General features: G+C 37.1%; 1 long non-coding RNA gene across 3 annotated transcripts in view; it reads left to right on the forward strand.

Annotated features, from left to right (window-relative positions):
- The window catches only part of LOC109367287 (uncharacterized), a 64,212-nt gene that overhangs the window by 3,838 nt on the left and 39,925 nt on the right, over positions 1 to 20,449 (forward strand). Inside the window, exons 1-4 of one of the 3 annotated variants that reach the window (XR_014883003.1) lie at positions 7,462 to 7,610; positions 12,639 to 12,896; positions 16,651 to 16,749; positions 19,267 to 19,388. This is a non-coding gene — a long non-coding RNA (uncharacterized LOC109367287). Of the gene's footprint in view, positions 1 to 7,461; positions 7,611 to 12,638; positions 12,897 to 16,650; positions 16,750 to 19,266; positions 19,389 to 20,449 lie in introns of those variants that run through there. The other 2 variants (XR_014883002.1, XR_014883004.1) reach the window with 2 other exon arrangements.

Below are 20,449 nucleotides of genomic sequence, written 5' to 3' on the forward strand. Positions count from 1 at the left end.
AAAAAAATCAGTGCTTTTCTGGCTTATAGTGCCTTTCACTTGGAGTTGTAGAATATTTCAACCTAAGAGTCTACGATCATAATTGGTTATAGCAGCTAGCTATTGGGTAGCTACATATTGCACAGCTCCTATTCAGTTGTTATCAGTTGTGTGATTGCCATTATGTGAAACGTCCCTGAAGTTGCACGATTGCCTGTGACAGCTGAAAACTTGGCTTCACGTTCCACAGGTTCTTTGTTTCTTTTGCTTGCCTTTATGCCAAGCAGTTTTACTCTATGTGGAAAAGAGCTACAAAGTACAACTGGCTTGCTAACCTCTACTGCAAGCACTTCAAGTGGGAAAAGAGAAAAATCTGGCTAAATTTTTTTACCATCTAACGCATCTCTTTCTGGACACAGAATTCACTGAGAGCCAAAAATGCTTTATATTTATTTGAGAGAAGTTTATTGAAGAGTAAACTTATGTTTTGAACCACCATTACTATAGATGCTGCTGCTTGGATGGAATGTGTGCACAGCCTCCCAGCAATCCTTGTCACCCACTACTATTAAGTTAATTTCTACCACTTTCCTCTTCATTCCTGTTTGAACTAAGGCAGAGCTTATGTTGAGAATTTTGACAAGTACCACATCGTTCTGCATGATCTCAAGCTCTACTCTCACACAAGGAAGAGATTAACACCACAGTGCTTCAAGTAGTGGCTGTGAGAGCAAGTTTTGCTTAACACTGGTGAAGCTGAAGCAATGTAAGGCAAGGAAGTTATTTTTAAAAACTTTTTACTGGGGGCCCTGAGTTTTAATAGGAATAGTAGAATAAACTGAAAAGCTTTTTTTTTTTTCTTTCAGACACAGTGGCCCATGATTTTCTAATAAATACTATTCTTCTGAATTTTTCTGAGTATGTGGTGTTCTTTTTGCCTTTAAAAAAAATCTTTGTAATTTAATGGTGCAGCCTTTGGATGAGGTAGGTGTTTTTTCTTTTCTTCTCCTCCCTTTGATTATGTCAGCATGCCTTTCACTGCATATCTGAGAACAGCTTTTATTTTTCATGTTTTTAGCATCACTTTCTAGTGTTTACAGTTAAGTGCATTTTTTATGTTGTAGGTCACCTGTCCCATTTCACGAGGGCAATATCTGTACATTGGAAGTAATTCAGCTTCTCTGTTTAATTTCATGCTCATGTCTGGCAGATGTTACTTAGCCAGGCTGAGGAACACTGTGTCCTTTCCTCATTTTCTTTAACCTCTAGGCTTTTGGCTATCTTACTGTCCCTTGGCATGTTCTGTTGGTCTTCTTTTTACAGATATGAATCTGAAGTATGAGCCAACAATGAATTGTTGGCCATTGCAAATTGTTCAGTTTGTTTATATGCTATGCTGAATACCTATTAAAACACTGGGTCCTTAAACATGACTGAAGTACTCTTTCCTGCAGACGTCTTAAATGGGGCAATGAGAAATTCCCTCACGTCTGTTTAGAGTCTTGACCAATTACTCATTGTTTCCCAAGCTACTTTTTACCTGAGTTCTCCAGAGGAGATCTGTGATGTAATGAATTGCTGTGATATCTATGCTATGCTTTATTGTATTATTTTTGGATGTTTCTACTGTATCTCTATATTTACTTCACTTAAGAACAAGAGTTTGGTGGCATAGTGTGTTCATACTTATTGAAAAACAGGTATTCATTATGTATCAAACATATGTTGAAAAAAGGCAAGCATAGCAAAATGTGTGTTTGTCATGAGTGTCTCTTGCATGTACTACATCTGTCTGTAAGAAAAGATTCTTTAGCAAGTTTTATTGATGAACGTTACATCACTGCTCTTTTATTGTTACAGCTGCTCAGGGTGAAGGAAACTCCCAAATCCGTCATACATTTGTTGAAACATAGCATGATTTGTTGGTGTATAAATTGATGCTCTTTGTTCACTTTTGACATAATTTTCCCCTGTGCTGTGTTCCATTGGGATAAAGTTAAACAAAAGTAAAGTGCTTGTTCTGATGTCATGATAAGAAAGTAAAATATAAAAGAGTGATAGCATTTAAGTTAAATTCTGTCCTTACCTCTTAACATGAAAGTCTAGAAATATCTGGTTTATTAAATCAAAGCAGAGTGAAGGTGCTGAGCAATGCAGCAATGGAGCTGCTTAATGAACTCCCACTAGAGAATGAGGTGTTATCCAGGTCTTGATGATCCTCATCTGCTTTCTCATTTCCTGGGAGATGCTAAGGTACTAAGATGACTGTGATCTATGGGCTTTGGGATGTTCTTTCTTTGTCTTGTGTTGCATTAGTATTGGTTATTAATGAAAGGAAGAAGCAGAAGATTGCTGCACATAGAGAATAGAAAGCAAATGAGAGATTAACTTCTGCATATAGTACAGAATGAACTGTACAGATTTTGGACCAAATTACAGCAATGATGCTGTGCAGTTTATCTCCTGTAGGCTTGTGTGCATTGTATGGTACCTGAATCTTAAGGATGAAGAGGGTTTCTATGCTCGTATATGTGTGCTCTCACAATTCTTGTGAATCTTGAATTCTTTCATTCTGGGTATGTATTTAAATAAAATTTGCCACTTCATATGTTACATCATTGTTCTATTAACTTGCTATCCAGAGAAGAAAGAAATAGATTACATGTCAAATTGTGATTCCTAAGGTAGGTTTTGAGTTGTCCTGTACAATATAAATAAGTGTAATTTATGATGTAACAAACTGATTCTGAGGAGAAAATCATTTTCCTTTACCCACAGAAAAACTTCCTACATATCCTTTCCTCCTTTTGCTTTTATGTCAGTGTGGATCTTTGGCTTTGGCAGTCCTTTGCCCTTGATGATATTCACTCCATAGTGCATTCGTTAGTAATGCTATCTCAGCCTTATTTGGAAAAGACTAAACTAAATTATCTTAATCCCAGTGTTGAGAATTGGTTCTCCCTTCTCCTGACAGTGCTGGTAAGCCCTGGCCAGTCAGACCTGAGTTTTCTAGAGTGTAGTGAAGGTGGTACCGGGTTGTTTTTTTTTTTTTTTTTTTTAACTTTTCTATGAGTTAGAATGCAATTGAGTACAGGACTACCTGATTATCCAAAAATTAAAGTTTATAGATGAAAAGGTGGAGATGTTTCATTTGTCCCTCTACAACTGAGTATGAAAGTATATTCAGTTCTCTAAAATATAGATGTATAGTGAAACCACCTCTTGGGTCTCATCTTTTCGAATTTTGTTACCTCTCAAACCAAAGTGCAGATCAAGAATTTGGCTTTTTAAGTGAATCACAAACTGGTTTTGAAGCCTTTAATTTTAGAAAGAATTACTGACAACACTGAATTTTATTTGTTCTTTATATTGTATATTTGAGCATACAAATAATATGCATACATATGTGTATAGATGGTTTCTCCCAGAGATGCAACGATATTAGATCAAAAATGTATTGTAGAGACTGATGGTAAATTAAAGGCATGTGTGAGCAGTCAAAAGCAGGTAAAACATTGTGACTGTTGGCTTTGCATTGCAGATTCAAGCAACTGGGTACAATTCTTAGAGAAGGGCTGTATATTTTTGATGCCATACACTGATTTCAAATAGCATAAATCTAATACTCAGTCTGCACTGGAAGAAGTAGTTAATTAAGAATTTGATTACAGTATTTTAAAAGACTATTGAATTGGAATAGTTTAGTGCATTCAGTTACAGGTAGAGATGAAAGACTAGTTAGAATTTCGAAAATAAAGATTAGATGAAAGTCATATAGGGAGTTCAAGACATGCCGAGGTAAGAAACAGGACACAAAAAGGAAGCCTGTACAGAATGAGTGCTTGGAATGGGAGTTTATGTTCTGGTGGGGAGATAAAATTGGTATGACTTTGGTAAAGATCTTAAAATGAGATAGAGACTGACTAGCATGAAAAAAGATTGATATTTGGATAAAGAAATGAGAAGTATAGGACCAGGGTAGTGAAAAAGAAGCAAGTTGACCCAGCTTCCTTTTTTTGTCCCTGACATATGTGTGTATGTTTTATGCTCTATAAAGACTTTTAAGTTTTATGGTAGCACAATTTCGAGTCTGGAATATCAATTTCCAGAAGGCCATCTCCCTGGGAGTAACATTACGGTGCAAAATCTATTGTGCAGGGACTGAGCTCTTTCACGTGAGTTGGCCCTTTTATGAAGAATGGTATTCTCAATACTTACCCCAGAGTGCATCTTGACTACTGTCTAGTTAAACGAAAAGTAGATTAAGTGATTTTTTTACCAGATCTCCAATTCAATATCTCATTGATGAACTCTTTCCACTTTCCATTGTTGAAATTTTTTTTTGTAGTAAATATTAGAAATCTGTACGAATTTAATGCTTTATTCCCGAACAATTGATTTTCTGTATTGGCCAGCTGCTTTAGAATGAGGGGAAAAATGATGTTTTCTACTCATTGAGAAATGTTGAATAGCTCAAATTGGAGGAGTGAAGCAGTGAAATCCTAAGGTTATGGAGGTCCACTCCTACTTCTCAGGGGAAACTTGATCACTGAGTATATTACCTACTTCTGCAGCTTGAATGTGCCTGGAAACTGAAAAGATAATATAGTTAATCAAAAGGCAGAAGGAGAAACCCATTTTAACAGATTAAGCTGTGAGACAAACTGGAGAAGTGAAGCTCTTTTATGTCTCACTGGGACTCTTTTCTCCAAATTTGCTATTTAGGGTGCAGTCCAATTACTACTTATGTCACTGCAACTGATACTTTAGTTAGGTATCCTCTCTTAGTCTGATGGACTATGAAAACAGTCCTATCCTTGCCCTGCACCATACTTTAAGTACAGGGAAAAAAAAATGTATTTGTGTTTATCTCAGTCTTGACTATTTTTAGAAGGTGAAAAGGAAAGAGTCTTGCTTATTGTTTTTACTATCAAGCTTATTCAGATTGTTTATTTTCTCCAAAATAGCTTAGAGAAAGTCTGGCATTTACACTCTGATTCTGTGATGTGTAAGACAGTGCATGACTGTCCTGGTTTCAGATGGAACAGAGCTGATTTTCTTCATATCATCATATACATAGCATCATAACATATGATATATGTTATGACTCTAGGAAAAAAAACCCAATGTTGATAACACATCAATGTTTTAATTATTACTGAGCAGTGCCATAGAGAGCCAAGGGCACACAAGTTTTTTCATTTTGTCCTACTGCCCCCCCAACAAGGGAGCTGGTGGGTATGAGGAACTGGGAGAGAACAGAACCAGAACAGCTGACTTAACCCATGCAAAGGAATATTCCATACTATATAACATCATGTGGAAAAAAACTTGAAAAAAAATGTATGAAAAAATGATTGTATGTATAATCATTACTACTTTTTTTTTTTCCTCCTCTTCCATTCTTGTCTTTGTAAATAGTGTTTATCTCAACACATAAATTCTACTTCATTTTTTTTTCCTGATTCTCTCCCCATCTCACTGGGAGACAGGGATGAGTGAACCACTGTGTGGTGCTGAGCTACCTGCTGAGTTAAACCACAACAATGACCTTTCTGTTAGCAGAATGAAAGACAAATCTAGCCCGATACATAGAAGTATTTCACAGCAGCAAGCAGCATGATCATCATCTGCTTTTTTGTTTGTGTTTAATGAGGAAACTTGTTCAGTTGCACATAGTCAATCTGAAAACAATAAAGGCATAGCAGCTATGAGCAGAACTATTAAAAAAAATTAAAACCCTCCTAGTTCTATTTGCTGAAAAACAAGAACAGCTAGACGTATGGCCACCCACTTGCCTGTGCAAATTGTAAGAAGTGAAAATAACTTGTGACGGAATGGACTGAAGGTTTCATTTAGCCTGTCACACATGGCCTCAATAATACTGTGAAACTGTTTCTTTTACCCCCTCCAACTTACCCAGCCCCTTCTGCTCTGAAATCTGCGAAGCATTTTTCAAATTAAGTGTGCACTGTTTTCCTTTTAAGTTTCAGGAGCAAGTGTCTAAGAAAGGCACGCTGAGAGATTGGAAACAATCTGCATCAGCAACAAAGGGAGATGCCTGCTGCTTTGGGAGCAACACAGAAAATATGCCAGCCATGCAGAGCTCTCTATAGCAGTAATTCTAGAGCTGAGTGATGTTTATTTGTGCTACATACTACCCTTTCTCAGTCCACTACAGGGAGAAGGATGGATTTAAGAGTGCTTGGAAAACTATCACAGTATAGGTCAAATTTTATTAGCACATTGCCTGGGATTTGGAACTGATATTTGCCTCTTGAGCCTAGATAATGAGGTTTCTGTAAGTGCAGTGGTTTAATTCCCGTGCAAATGTAGGCAAATGGGCATGTGTTTGATTCAGTTCGTTCAGATGGGGATTTGACTGCTCAACATACCGTTATCAGAACTGCCATTCTGTCAGAATGGAAAAAGTTAAATGAGGCCATTTTTAGTTTCTGATGGAGAACTAATAGCGTCAAAAATAATCTTGTCATCTATTTCAATTTTTGATAGGAGAGTGGGTTTTTTTTTTTTTTTTTTTTTGGTTGTTGGTTTTTTTTTTTCCATCTTAAATAGTGTAAAGCTGAAGGGAATTGTTCAGTCTGGAGAAGAGGATAAAAGGATGTTCAGGGAGATGTTATTGCTTTCTACAGGTGCCTGAAAGGAGGTTATGGTGAGGTGGGGATCTACCTCTTCTCCCTGGTAACAGTGATAGTATGTGAGATAATGGCCTCAAGTTGACCAAGGGAGGTTCAGGTTTTATGTTAGAAAACATTTCTTCTCAGAAAGAGTGGTGATACATTGGAACAAACTGGCCAGGGAGTTGCTGCAGTCACTCTCCCTGGAGGTGTTCAAGAGCCACAGAGGGGACATGGTTTAGTGGATAAGGGGAGGTTGGGTTTGGGGGTTGGACTAGCTTTCTTTAATCACATTTGTTTGCATTCACTACCTTGCTTTCTCAAGTTTTTCTCATTAGATATGACTATCCACTATCATTCACTATCATGTATCATTCTTCAGAGTGATTTTTTTTTTTTGTAAGCAGGAAATAGAATCAAGGTTTGCTTTTACCACACATAAAGGCAGAGGCTTATTAAATTTTCAAACTAGTATCGACACTAACAGAAATACTGGAAGGAGTTAGGGAGGGAACAGCTTGATGTTTTGGGAAAAGCCTCCCATATCTTCCATGTCAAAAGCAGTCATTATGTGGGGCTGATGCTGGGATTCCTGGAGGGGCTGAATCTGCATTGCTAAAAGTAGTTGCTAGTTAATTCCCCATCTGAACTATGATGTATGAACTATGCTTCTTCTAGACTTTTCCATCTAAAAAGACATTACTTCAAAAGCACTGTAACTTTTTTCCTCTTTTCATAGTAATTTAAGAATTAGACTGTGTTCTGCGAGCCCACTTACTTTTTGGGTCATGCTGACATTTTATTTGTTGTACTTCTGGTGAGGGAACAGGCACACAGACTTCTCAGGGATGCAGTCAACAGTATAACAGCATGTCACCGTATTTAAACAGTTAGTAGCATGCATCTCAGATGAGGAAGAGAAATACCTGAAAGTGGGAACTGACAAATAGTCTGGACTGATAAGATGTTTTTATTCTGTTCCACATTTTATAGGTAAGCCCTTAAACTATTGACCTCCAATTCTATTCGCGCGCTCTCTATATTTTTTTTTTTTGTTAGATTCAGAATTGTTTATAATAAATAGTTTAAAATTCTGCCATGGACCCAGTATAGACCTCTTGTTTTAGGTGGAGAACATGTTAGAGGGTTCTTTGGCTGGAGTATTGGATAGTGGGATTTGTGCACCAACAACACATGATGGGATCAGGTTATGCAGGCACCTTCATTAAGTTGTAGCAATGGCAGTTAAAGGCCAGAACACTGACTCTTAGGCGGTGGTTCAGTGCCAGCTGTCTTGCAAGAAAGTGGAGCACGGTTATAGGAGAAATGGGCACTGCTTAGCAGGAAGCAGAACTCTCTAGGCTCATTCAGATAGACTTGGCTCCTCTGTTGTGCTTGCATTTGCAATTCTTGTGCTACTAGTGTTTATTCTGGACCTCTGGTGTTTCAGAGGACTGATCTATTTTAAATTAGTGCCAATTCTGATTGTAAAGACAGCTTCAGAAATCAGAAAATGCAACCTCACACTTGCACATTAAACAAAAATATTTAATTTAATTTATTGAGGCTACAAATATTTTAATTTCAGACTTATAACGTGTGGACGTTTTTATGCCTTCCTCATTCTTCCCTTTTTTCCTACCATAAACCTAACAAGGTCTCGTCCCATCGCTTTTTCTTCTTGCTGCTTTATAATTCCTCAAAATCCTACAATAAAACTCCCTGAATTTTAGAATGAAAAAAAAAGAAATCCAAATGAAATTGGTGAATAGAGAAAGAGAAAAGTTTGAAAGAGTGTGAGCTGCTATTCTTCCTGTGCTTAGTAGCAGGACAGGGAGGACCAATATTTTGGAATTTTTTTTTCTCAGTGAGTAATGCAAAACTTTCATGAAAACTGACTTCAGATACACACCATTTTCAAATGAAATTTCCCTCAGCTGTAACTGTAAGAATTTTTGCCTTTACCTTTCAAATAACAGGAGGTTTTAGAGGCTGCCTATTTCCTTCAATCCAGTAGGAGTTACAAGCATGTGACTTCAAGCATTCTAAAGTAGTCTTCTTCAGGTCAGTCTAATTCACGTCCTACAGGACTGTGGATGCAGTTAAAGTTAAGTACGTGATTAAGTGGTTTGTTGGAACCAAGCCAGTACACTTAACACTTTGCAGAATCCGACTCCTAGGCTGAGTACGTGTAATATGCAGTCGTGGGTGTTTTCTTTCTCTTGAGAAAAGATAAATTTTCTTCCCAAAACCCACTGCTCTTCCTTGCTTTTGTTATTTAGATACACTCTTTGTAAGCCCACCTCTCCTTGAACTCTGTTGAACATAAAAATAACTGAAACACATATGCTCTTTATTTTTTCTTGACGACTCACAGGTGAATGTGTTTCTCTCCAGCTGTTTAGAAACCAAATGTCAACTCAGCAACTTTTTTTTTTTCCTAATTGATATTTCAAAATATATTTTCCATAGAACCCTTTGTTAAATGTGAATAGCGGGGGGGGGAGGGGGGGGGAAAGACTCATGCCCTTTTTATTTTCAACGTTTTTCCACACCAGACTAACATTTTTGTTTTCCAATGCTGATAGTTTGCTTAGGTGTTTAGAATGTGATAATGCTGGTTTGCATTTACAAGGACTAATAACACGGATCCAAGAACAGATAAACATGATGAGTATTTCCATCTCCATAGCCAGCTATTCAGAAAGTGGGAGAATTAAACAACGCTTACAGTATGTTTCAACAGTAAATAAATCTTGGACAACTAGACTTCAGTGCTGCTTGATCTGCAATTAATTTGGATAGGAAAAGTTCAAGCAATTTTGGCACTTCCATCAGGGGGAACCATGGGATTAATTATTATTGAGTAATGAAGTTTTTTTTTTATAGGAACACTGTGAGAGGAAAAGCTATTATACTGTCATATTGTTTTAAAGGCTGAGAGTTTTTGTCTGGATGACTCTATTTAAAAGGTTTTGTTTGTCCTTAGCCTATTAGGTAGAGTCTCTGTTCTCAGCAAAAGTTGCTTGTGCTCCTTGCCATAATCCTTTGCCTCATTGTTTGAGAAGGTGCAACTGCAAGTCATTATTTTATACTTACGTGACTGAATGATAAAGTTAGCTGGAACACACTATGGAGGCAATAAATCTAAAGCTTTTATATTTAAAACATTTTGCTTTTATTAACCTTTGTTGGTTAGAACAACTGCAAAGTTTCAGAGGTAGTAGAGAATTTCACCTCTTCCAACTCTGCTGTTGTAGCAGCTGATCTATATATTTTTTTCTTGTATAAGTGAAAACATACTCAGCTCTGGCTGCAAGAATTTAACAAAGAGCAGAATTTCAAGACAAACTATGATGCCTTTATTTGTGGTGTAGAAAATGTGACTGTTTAACTAGTGCTAGTACATCTACCAGCACCTGACCCTTTCTCCAAACTGTGGGAATGTGATACTTTTTCTAGATTGGGATCTGGATCAGCAAAAAGTGTCCCTGTGCAGTTTACTGCTTCAAAAAATCTTTGTACCTTTTACTTGGTCATCTGGAGCAGGTATACGAGCAATCCCTTTATGTTTGCTATTGGCAGCTCATATCCCTTTGCTGCTTTTCCATTTGTTTCTCACTTTGGAATCATCGTGGTGATGGGGATATTTTTCTCTGTCATGCAAACGTGTTACTAACTGTAAGGGAGAAGTTCTGCAGTGGTAAGGAAGAAGAAGAGGAGAAACTCAAAGGATGGTGATGTTGGAAGAAATAGCAACTCCAAGTGTTGATATGGCCTTAAGTTATACCTTCTCATTATTTTCTCTCAGATCATAAATATGCTCTGTGTAGAAATCTGCAACTTTGCAACTGTTGTATTTCCCAGTGAAGCATTGTGGAAGTTGTATAGAATCCAAGTGGAGGTCCAGGCAAGAGGTTCTCCTAAGGACACAAGAGCAAGGCTTGATTTTTTTTTTTTTTTTTTCTCTCATAGGATCCTGCAGATTCACACATATTATAAAAATCATTCTGCATTAACCTTATCTTTAAAATCCTTCTATGTTACAAAATATAAATTCTTGTATATTTTCATTTAATTCTCTTCTGTCTTTTTAGAATCAGAGTACTTGCTCTTCTGTGACAGTTACCTGACAATATATCTGTTTTGCTAAGACCTCTACTCAGAATCAGAATAATGTGGCTAATCTTGTTTTCTTTTTTTTATTAAACTTTTCCTTCATCAGAGTCATTCTGATACCAATAGGAACACAAAATAAGCTTCACAATGTCCTTCCAAGGATAACCCCAGTACTTGCAAAAACTTGTCCTGCTGATGAGAGCTATGTTGCATTTCAGAACAGCAGTTGCTACTTCTCTTTGAGATGGCTGTATTTTACATCTTTTCAATTTCTTGTGTTCTAATACACGTACAGTTTGTTAATGGACAGCTTGACTTTCCACCCATTCATTATTACTGTTTTTGATTTTTATTGGAGAGCATTTTTAATAGTGTCATGTTAGCTTCTACACTACTTTTCAGTACAAAAAGAACAAAAGGATTGTATTGTTTTCTGACTTGTACTTTAATTACACTTAATTAATTTCACTTCAGGATGTTCTGTTTCTCTAAACAATTGTTTTGAGATGAGGATGGGTATCTCCATGTTTGTGAACTCCCTTCGTGTTTGCTGTCCCTTTACAACTTTATAGCAAAATAGTGAAACTTCTCTACAGATTTTTGCATCTTTTTTTCCATGTGCTGAGCATTTTCTCAGTTGTTCATAATGCATTTTTCTGTACTTCTGATTATGAAAAAGTGTTTTTTTACCTTATCTGGTCTTTTTTTCTGTCGGATTTTCTTATAATTATTTCAGATTTTTAATAGATATGTAAAGACAGACACCCATCGCTCTTCTGGAAACCAAATTACCAGTGCTTTGTCAAGAGTTATTTCTGGTGTCTCCTAGGATGTTTTGATCCCGGTCAACTGCTGAATGTTTGTGACTGCCTGTACTGGTACTGTGTACTGGTAGCCCACTGTTCTGCATTAATGCTTTCTTATTTTACTCTGCTGAAAAATGTACATTTTTTACTTCTTTTTTCTACCCATGGATCACATTTTTTCTCACATTCCTATTACTGTTCCATAGTTGACTGCCTTATAAATCTGCCATATCTCAAATGCTTCAGCATACATTTCCTGTCAGGCATCTTCTGACTGTCTCACGTGAGGCTGTCATTATTCCCAGGTGACAATCAACCACTAAAGAGAAAAAGGAAAAGGTACATTATGTGAATAAACTACTCACAACTGGTAAGGACCTAAAGAATCAGTGTATCTCATCCACGCAGCCAACACAGAAAAGACTGTAAAAGTGTTTCTATCTTTTTAGTGTTCAACAGGATTGCATTCAGATGAAAACAAAAACCAGAAGTGTTTGTTCACTCATTTTAGTGGTGGCAGCCAGTAAAGATTTTAATGTGTTATCTTGCATCCCAATGGTACTTTTTAGATATTTTATAATACATATTAAGCTAAATTGAGCTAATTGAGCTAAAACATCTTAAAAAGAACTTTGTTTTGCCAGTCAAGTTAGGAATGTGAAAACATCTAATTCACCACATAGCTAGAAAAGAGCAGAATTTTAAGTGTTTCCTATGAATGTGCTGGGAGTTAGTGAGTGTTGCTTTTGTAGATATTCTTACAGACATGCTTAAACTACATGGGCAGATAGATATTTTGGGGAAATGAAACTGCCATCACCATTAGGTGATCGAGACAAGGTTGTCGTTATTTGTAGGTATTGAACTCCAATAGTTAAAGCTTGTCTCACCACTTTGGCACTCTCTGTTGCAGTGATTTATCTACAGCTGCTGTGCAGGAGAACTTGTTTTACTGTTTAAAAAAATATATATATATATCGTTTTTTTTTTCTGTACCAAAATTTAAAAATGTACATACTAAAATTAATTCACTTTAACCTGGGACTGAGACTGGACTGTACTGATTGTGCTTACCATCTTTTTTCTGCTTTTTCAGATGTGTGCTGCTGATGATTGGGAATGTAGTGCCCCATGAGGAAGACTGAAGGCTGTGGAGTACAGAGTCTGGAACTGTTCTGACAGCCTTCTGGCCTTTCCTTGGCTTGGGTTATAATCCCCATGTGATAAAGTGTCCTGTTGGCTTTAGCTGGTGCCTCTTCAATAGCCAGACACATCTGAGGACTGTGGATCTTCCTGTTCTGCACCCAGACTAGCCCAGCGCTAGAGCTCCCTCCTTCATAGCTATCGTCCTCAGGTGATGCTGTGTATCTGTGTCTTTCGCACAATTAACTCCATGGTGCGTGCTGTGTGGCCTTGTGCTGCGTCTGCAGTTTGTGCTGAGAAGAGGCCACCAGAGAAGGAAGTGTGCTGTGTGAGTGGGTGACATGCTCAGCAGTGTCTGGGCTCGCATGGCTGTTTACTTCTTGTCCTTGTTATTAGAAGACACGTTCACAAACAATGAAGTAATTCACCCAAGTATGCTGCTGTGTGGAATTTTAAAGGAAATAGGTTTGTCTCGTTACTCCAATCCATACTTACGATGAATTGGACTTTTACATCAGATGTCTGATTATTCCTGTGAAGGCAGATTTCTCAGCCTCTTTTGCAAAAAATGTTTAGAAATGCCATCTCATGACCACAGAATCACAAATGGTTTAGATTGTAAGGAACCTTAAAGCTCAGCCAGTTCCAACTCTCTCTGGGCTGATTGCCCCCCCACCAGATCAGGCTGCCCCGGGCCCCTCCCAGGATTGGGGCAGCCTGTTACAACCTGTTCCATAATAGTAGTCCTTTTCTACTTCTTCTGGTACATTTCATTTAATTTTTCCTTACTGTGTGGGTGAAGAGAAGGCACTGAGAATTGTTTCCTAAAAAGCTAAAGGCACTCTGAAGAGAGGGAGGCAGAAAGCATGAGCAGTTCCTGCCAGCTGGCTGGAACTCAGCTGAGGGAGACAGCTTGTGCTGTCATTTCTCAGGGCTGCACTGGCAGCCAGCGCGTTGCCCAGTGAAGGAGTCCTTTCACTGCTGGGACATTCCATGTGATATATTTGGCTATTTTAGATCTATTACATTAATGTTTCTGGCTTTAAATTGGGAACGGCTGTGGCTAAAGTAAACTGGATCCTGTGGTCAAACAGTTGGTGTTGGCAATTACTGTGGTCACATATTTGGTAGCTAATGCTTTTTATGAATTCCAGATTTTAGTCTGGAGTTATTATGCCTCCAGAGCTGATGCTGGAAGATAGTCTCTTGGTTGTGCTTGTTGCTTTCTCTCTGAAAATCACAGTTGCTTCTGTACTTGTACCGCAGTACTGTAGTAAAAGGACAACAGGACATTCTTGTAGCTACATCGAATGCATTCATCTGCAAATGAGAACACATTTTCTACCAATACTTTGTTTTATGCTATATTGTCAGACTATAGAGTCGCAGAATCACTAAGGTTGGATAGATGGCCAAGATAATCTAGACTAGCCATCAACCTATGCCTGTGACCACTCTAGACTACGTCCCTCATTACCACATCTATCCTTTCCTTGAACACCTCCAGAGATGTGGTCACCACCACCTCCCTGGGCAGCCTGTTCCAATGCCTTGTCACTTTTTCTGAGAAGAAATTTTTTCTTATACCCAACCTGAACCACTCCTGGTACAGTTTAAGGTCAATACCCCTTGTTGTGTCATTAGTTTACTGGGAGTATTGGCCAACTCCCACCTTGCTACAACCTCCTTTTGGGCAGTTGTAGAAAGTGATGGGATTTCCTCTGAACCTCCTCTTCTTCAGACTGAATAATCCCAGTTCCCTCAGCTATTCCTCTTAAGACTTGTGCTTTGGACCCTAATTGCTAAAGATCTCATCCACTGAAGTCTTTTTCAAGGGAGAAATAACGGTAGCTGACTACTAAACAGGGTAAATTTGGCTGTTACAAAAGACTTTCAGGAAATTTCTGCTCTACATTTGTGAGAGTCCTTCATAGGCCAGAACTATCAAGGGCAATTCACAGTCAGGTATCTTAGCAAGAATTTTTGAGTAATTTGAGACTTTGTTATGTGGATATAATGGGAAGTCTGCATAAATGATAAAAATTGTATTGATTGATATTTAAAGAAGGTAGATGTGGTGAATTGGTTGACCAGAATCTGGTCATCATGTCAAGGAAAGGTTAATGAGAACTGCAGGATTTTCTTTAGAAAACAAACTGTGGTGGTGTGAAACTGTTGCCAAGGAGTTCAGGGAAACTAAGACTTCTCAAAAAAGTCTATTTTGTCAGATTTTTTGCTTGCAAAGGTTTTCTATTAGATAATAGTTTTAGATGGTTATGAAGTTCTGAACACACTAAACTTATTTTAATCAGTGATCAATATACATTGGTAATAAGATTAATACTGTGGATTTTATGCGAATTTATAACATGCTTGAATGTAATTCATGTACGTGTGCAGAGAGGAATACTCACTTTATTTTTCCTTGTACACTTGTACCAGTGGAAAAAAATCAAGGAATCCTCTTGAAAGTTTTTAGCAACCGTGTTGTGCAAAAAATGCTTTTCATTTGCCGGTGCCTATTTGCTGTTGGAAAGCTGAGCATATTTCCGTGAAGGCCAGCTGTTTTCTCCTTATGACATTAGTAAAAAAAAAAAAAAAAAAAAAAAAGCAATTAAAAAAAAAAAAAAGAATATGTTACATCTAGAGTATTTCTGGGACAAATTAACCAGAATTTTCTTCCTGCTTTTTTTTTTCTTGTAGCGCATACCCATAACTGCTATTTGTTGATGATGTGGCAAAACTTCTAAATGTTGTTGATTTTTGAGATTTTTCTACCTATCCTTTTCTTCATTGTCCTGAAACATACTTTTTGCCTAATGATTCCTTTACTTGTTTTTAATTGCCTAGAACTCTTGTCTTGAAACCGTTCACTATACAGTAAAATTTTCTGCTTGCACCAATCCGAAATAGGAGTTATGTAGCTTAAAGTTTGGGTAGTTAAGGAAAATATCATAATCACTCAGGCTGGCTGTGAAGTTGGAAAATTTGCAGTGCTCTGTGCAGGTACTGGTATGTCTGTCATTGGATCATGGAAGGAGAGAGCTCCTGGAGCATCAGTGATACTGTCATGTTGTTATAGTCTTTTTATGTGCCTGTCTGACAACTGTAACTTGACCTCTCACTCTTGGGGGAAACTATCCCTCAGTCTGCCTTATCTTTGCAATCATCTCCCATTTATGTGCTGTATTTTTGGTAGGGAAAAAAAAAAAAGAAAGTGTGAAATTTCCAACTTTTGAACTCCAGTTTGAAGACATAGAAAAAATTTTGAAAGGAAGGAACATATTTTCTAGAGCAATAGTAAAATTGTAATATTTTTGCTTCCAATCCTATTACATTGTTGGGCAGACTGGTCTAATCCATGAAGGAATTTATTTCTTTTCTGGCAGGAGCTCTCATCTGGATTTAATCTTGATATGGAACACTGTAATACAAGAGATTGACAGGAATGAATTGTGATGGCTTAACTAAGATAGAAGGTAGAAAGAAAACCAATGAAAGTACATTTTTATAAGCAAGCAGTACAGAAAACTGTAATGAGTAAGTAAGCAGAGCACAATAAGGGATTTGGAAAAAGCATTTTGTGGGAAGGAAGAATTCTATTTTAAAATACTTTTTATATTACATTATACATTTGGCACAATGTCTGATTTTTCTAGCTTTAATGAGAACACAAGCCAAAGTCTAGAGCCTCTATAAACTAAATATTAATTCTTTTTTAGGGTTCCCCTCTTTTATTCTTACTCATTGTTTTCCTTGAAATTTTCTCATATTGTTTCTTACAACATTACTGTTCTGTATCTTGAATCAATAATAATGGGGATCTCTTGCTACTTTGTAGCTCTCAGATATTCAGTTCTGCTTTTATGTTGCTTTTCATTTTTATACTACTTTCCAGACGCTGACTAATTAATCATAACACCATCCTGTCAAGGAAGGTAAAATAATTGTGATATTTTTTACAGATGAGAGGTAAAAGCAAGGGAAGTGGAGCAAATGGTTCAGAAAGACAGCAGAGTTGTGAATAAAGACCACTGTAATATGCAAATCTTCCAGGCAAGCAGGTGATTAGAACATATATCTCCTATTTAAAAGCTATTCTAATTGTTTGCTCCTAAAAGTAATTCTTCCCTCTCACTTTCTTGTTCCCACGTGGTTTAAAAGAAGCAGAAATGAACTTATAACAAATTTGGCAAATTTTATGCAAATTTCTATTAAAGACAACCTTGTTCACTAGAAGGATTTCTGGCATTTTCCCAGTCTTCTTGAGACCACTTCAAGATTCTCTTACAGTGCAAAGACTTTCTTAGTTATTATACTGTTCATTTTGCTGTGCAGTATGTTGCATTAAGTATAACATTTTCCTCTGCCATTTTCCCAGAAAAAAACACTTTTCCTAGATTACGAAGTCATATTGCAGCTCAGAATAGCCCTTCCTTCTCAGCAACCCTCCTTTTTTCCCTCTTCCCAGTTTTCCCTGATCCCCACTGCGCTTTCAAATATAGGCTTTTGAGTACCTGCCAGCTGCATACCCAGCCCTCAAAGAGCAATCTGTGGGAGAATCATCTTCCTGCTTTTACTTGCAACCAGTGAAGAAAAAGATCCTGGAACAGTGGAGGATATTTCATACTTCGAGTTCTATGATTTAATTTAATCTCCTGTTCACTTACTTGGCAAGGCAGTAAATCCACCAAGAACTGCTCATGTAAGATGTTTTGTAACTCACTGCGGCTAGAAGGAATCAATTTTGTGCCCCTGGAGGCTCAAGTTGAGGATACTTTACTCCATAATCTTTCCTAGGTCTACTAGTAAAACAACAACAAGAATTTCAGATTGCTCACAGTAGTTCTGTTGGATCAGAACAGCAGTTCGGGTGAAGACAGCTGCTTTCCTTTTGAATGTGAGGGAGTTGAGTTATTGAGTGTGAGGGCAAAATAATTCCATGATGGAGACTATTAGGGAAAATGTATCTTAATGGAAGGAGACAATTCTGAACAGAATGGAGAAGTGAGTGTTTATGGGTCTAGGTGAATTATCAAAGACAATAATCCAACAAATTTTGTTCTTTGTTCCATTTGGAGGATCCCGATGAACAGACTTCATGTGTTTCATGCTGTTGGTTTTATTCTAAGAGAGATGGACCAGGTGAATGTGATCTTGAGTGAATCATTTGCACCTGAAAAACTCAGTCAGTAATAAATCAATTCAGCTGTTCACTATTTGGTATTTCTGGTCTTTGGTTCATACCCATCAGCAGTCATGATCTCTGCAGGTTCAGTATCACTAAAGCAAATGTGAAGTCAAGACAACTGCATGAGCCCCTTAAGGAACTGTCTCACAAGTATTTGTTCCACTGTACATCTTCCACTGTATGTAGATGTTCAGAAAACAACAGCAGTGCGCATCCACGGAAGAGTCAGAATGTGGCAAGTACTATAAATAAGAAATTTCTTATAGATGCTAGAATTGTAAAGTATTGATTTACAACTTGCATAAACGTGCAACACAATTCAAGTAGATGGAAGATGAGAGATTTTTTTCCAGCATTCTTTAGAGATAAGTCAATTTCTGTGTACTTGAGCATGTAGATGATCCCTGAATTATAATTGTTTTTATCATTATTTTGGTAATCATAGAACTTTTTTGCCCTGCAGCGAGGGATAAAGCCAGACGCTATCTCTTAAATCCCTAAATATTTGAAAACACTGATAGCTCTTCAAACTACCCATGTGTTAGCAGTCATACGATTAATGAGAAAAGGTTATGTGCTGCATGGATAACATCATAGAAATTTACAGAAAAGACTCATAAAGTCATCTAGTCTGTCTTCTTGCCAGCATAGGATTATTCCCTACAGTATATTTTCTAATGCTCCGTTCAAATTGTATAAGAGATTCATGCATTTTATGGTTTTGGCCTTTTGACAATATGCGCTTTATAGAACTTACTGATTTGTTTTAGAGATCTGAATAAGGAGTACTCCATGTTTCATGGCCTGATATTGTTGCAGAAATGTATTAACAAAAATTACTTAGAATTATGTAACATTTTAGTTAAAATTGCTAAAATACACAAGGGCAAAGCTGAATCAGAGCAGATAAACTTTGCATCTGTCATTTCTTTAACTGTAGAATATCATTTAGTTTTTCTAATAAACTATAAGATGTTTAAAGCAAAATAGTCTCTGGGGCTCCCCACCCTTCTCTCCTCTTTTCACTTTGATACCTTCCTGTCTTTCAATTCTGTCCGTTTGGACAGATTTGGGTTATGGTATATGATTTGTGGTTCTTCATCCAGACTAAAGTCCAGATTGATTTCCCCAAGCTCCCTGTGCTTATTTACGTTCTTGCTTTTTCTCTACTCTGATTTTCTCCCTTGGTCCTGTGTGTTTCCTTTTATTCTGTGTGGCTTTTTTTTTTTTTTTCTCCATTCAGTCTATTTTCGTCTATTTTTCTTCCTTAGTTTTAGTAAAGAAATTTATTGCTTTGCAGTTAGAAGTAGGTAGTTAGGAGTTTTTCACTGCATAATGTTATTTGACTCTTTCCACCCCAGGCTAAAATATTGTTCTCTTGCTTCAACAGAAAAAGAATTAGAACGGCTTATCTTGCTGTGAAATGAAAAGACCTTTTCCAAGTCAACATCCGGAAGTTTCTGACAGTGAGAAGAGGTGTTAACAGCTGCCATGAAAGGGCTTCTGAACTTGGTATTAGTATGAAGCTTATTTCTTCATCAGCCATGTAAATAATTTGCTACATTAATAAAAAATATATTTGTTTTCCCAGGAAAGAGCAGACTACATCCACATTGTATTTTGCTCCAGTAATGGAGAGGGGGGAAAAAAAAAAAAAAAAAAAAGCAAAACTAAAACAGAACAAGAAATTCTAGAGCAGAATACTAATATGTTCAAATAGTGCCTTGGGCTGTAAGAATTACTCCTGAAGTGGACATTTGTTTTTCACTCACAGTGTTTGACATTAACTTTTGACTTCTGCTTCTATCAAGGCAAAATATTATCGTAGCCTTAAGCCATAGTGTAACCTATCTCTGTGCTCTATAGTTGGAATTTTCATTAAAAAGATATATTTTGACATTCTAGAGTGAGTGTGCCCATAAGGAATGAGATTTTTCAAGCATAAATTATAGGTACTTCAGCTCACAAAGATGGAGCATACTGCAGCTTCTTCAGGGAACTTCACACAACTCTCTGAAGCTCTCTGCTTCAGAGAATATCCCAGGATATTCTTAATAATTTCCTTGAAAAATGTGGGGACATTTAACCAAGTTAAATGTCTCTGAAGTTGAATTATTTTATTTGCCATTATCCTAAATAAAGAATGTAAATTTGGTATGAAAAAGACACAAGCATCTGACATCAGGAGGTAAAATATCTTTATACTGTATTAATGTTTCTTTCCCTGTGTTTTTTCTTTCTGTGTTTTAATTAGAGAGCTCCATGTCATTCCACTTTGCTCAGTTAGACATTAAGCCCTGAAACAGACAAACTATGAATGAAATCTTAAATGTTTTCTGGTTTTTGTCCATGACTGTACCTCTAGTATGTATGTGGCTTCCTCTTTTCTCCCGTTATCATTTTAATGGTCCTCCTTGGACTCCAAATCCCCCAAACAACTGATTAAAAATGGTAAGGAACAGATCCCATTGATGGAAACTTTGTCGTCTTTTGGGTGCAAGTACATGCACACAAGGAAAGAATTAAAACAACAGCTTACATCCTACTAGTGGTAAGTGAATGATTGTCTTCTT

The sequence above is a fragment of the Meleagris gallopavo genome, chromosome 4, assembly GCF_905368555.1.
Source record: "Meleagris gallopavo chromosome 4, MGAL_WU_HG_1.1, whole genome shotgun sequence".
Lineage (NCBI taxonomy): Eukaryota > Metazoa > Chordata > Aves > Galliformes > Phasianidae > Meleagris > Meleagris gallopavo.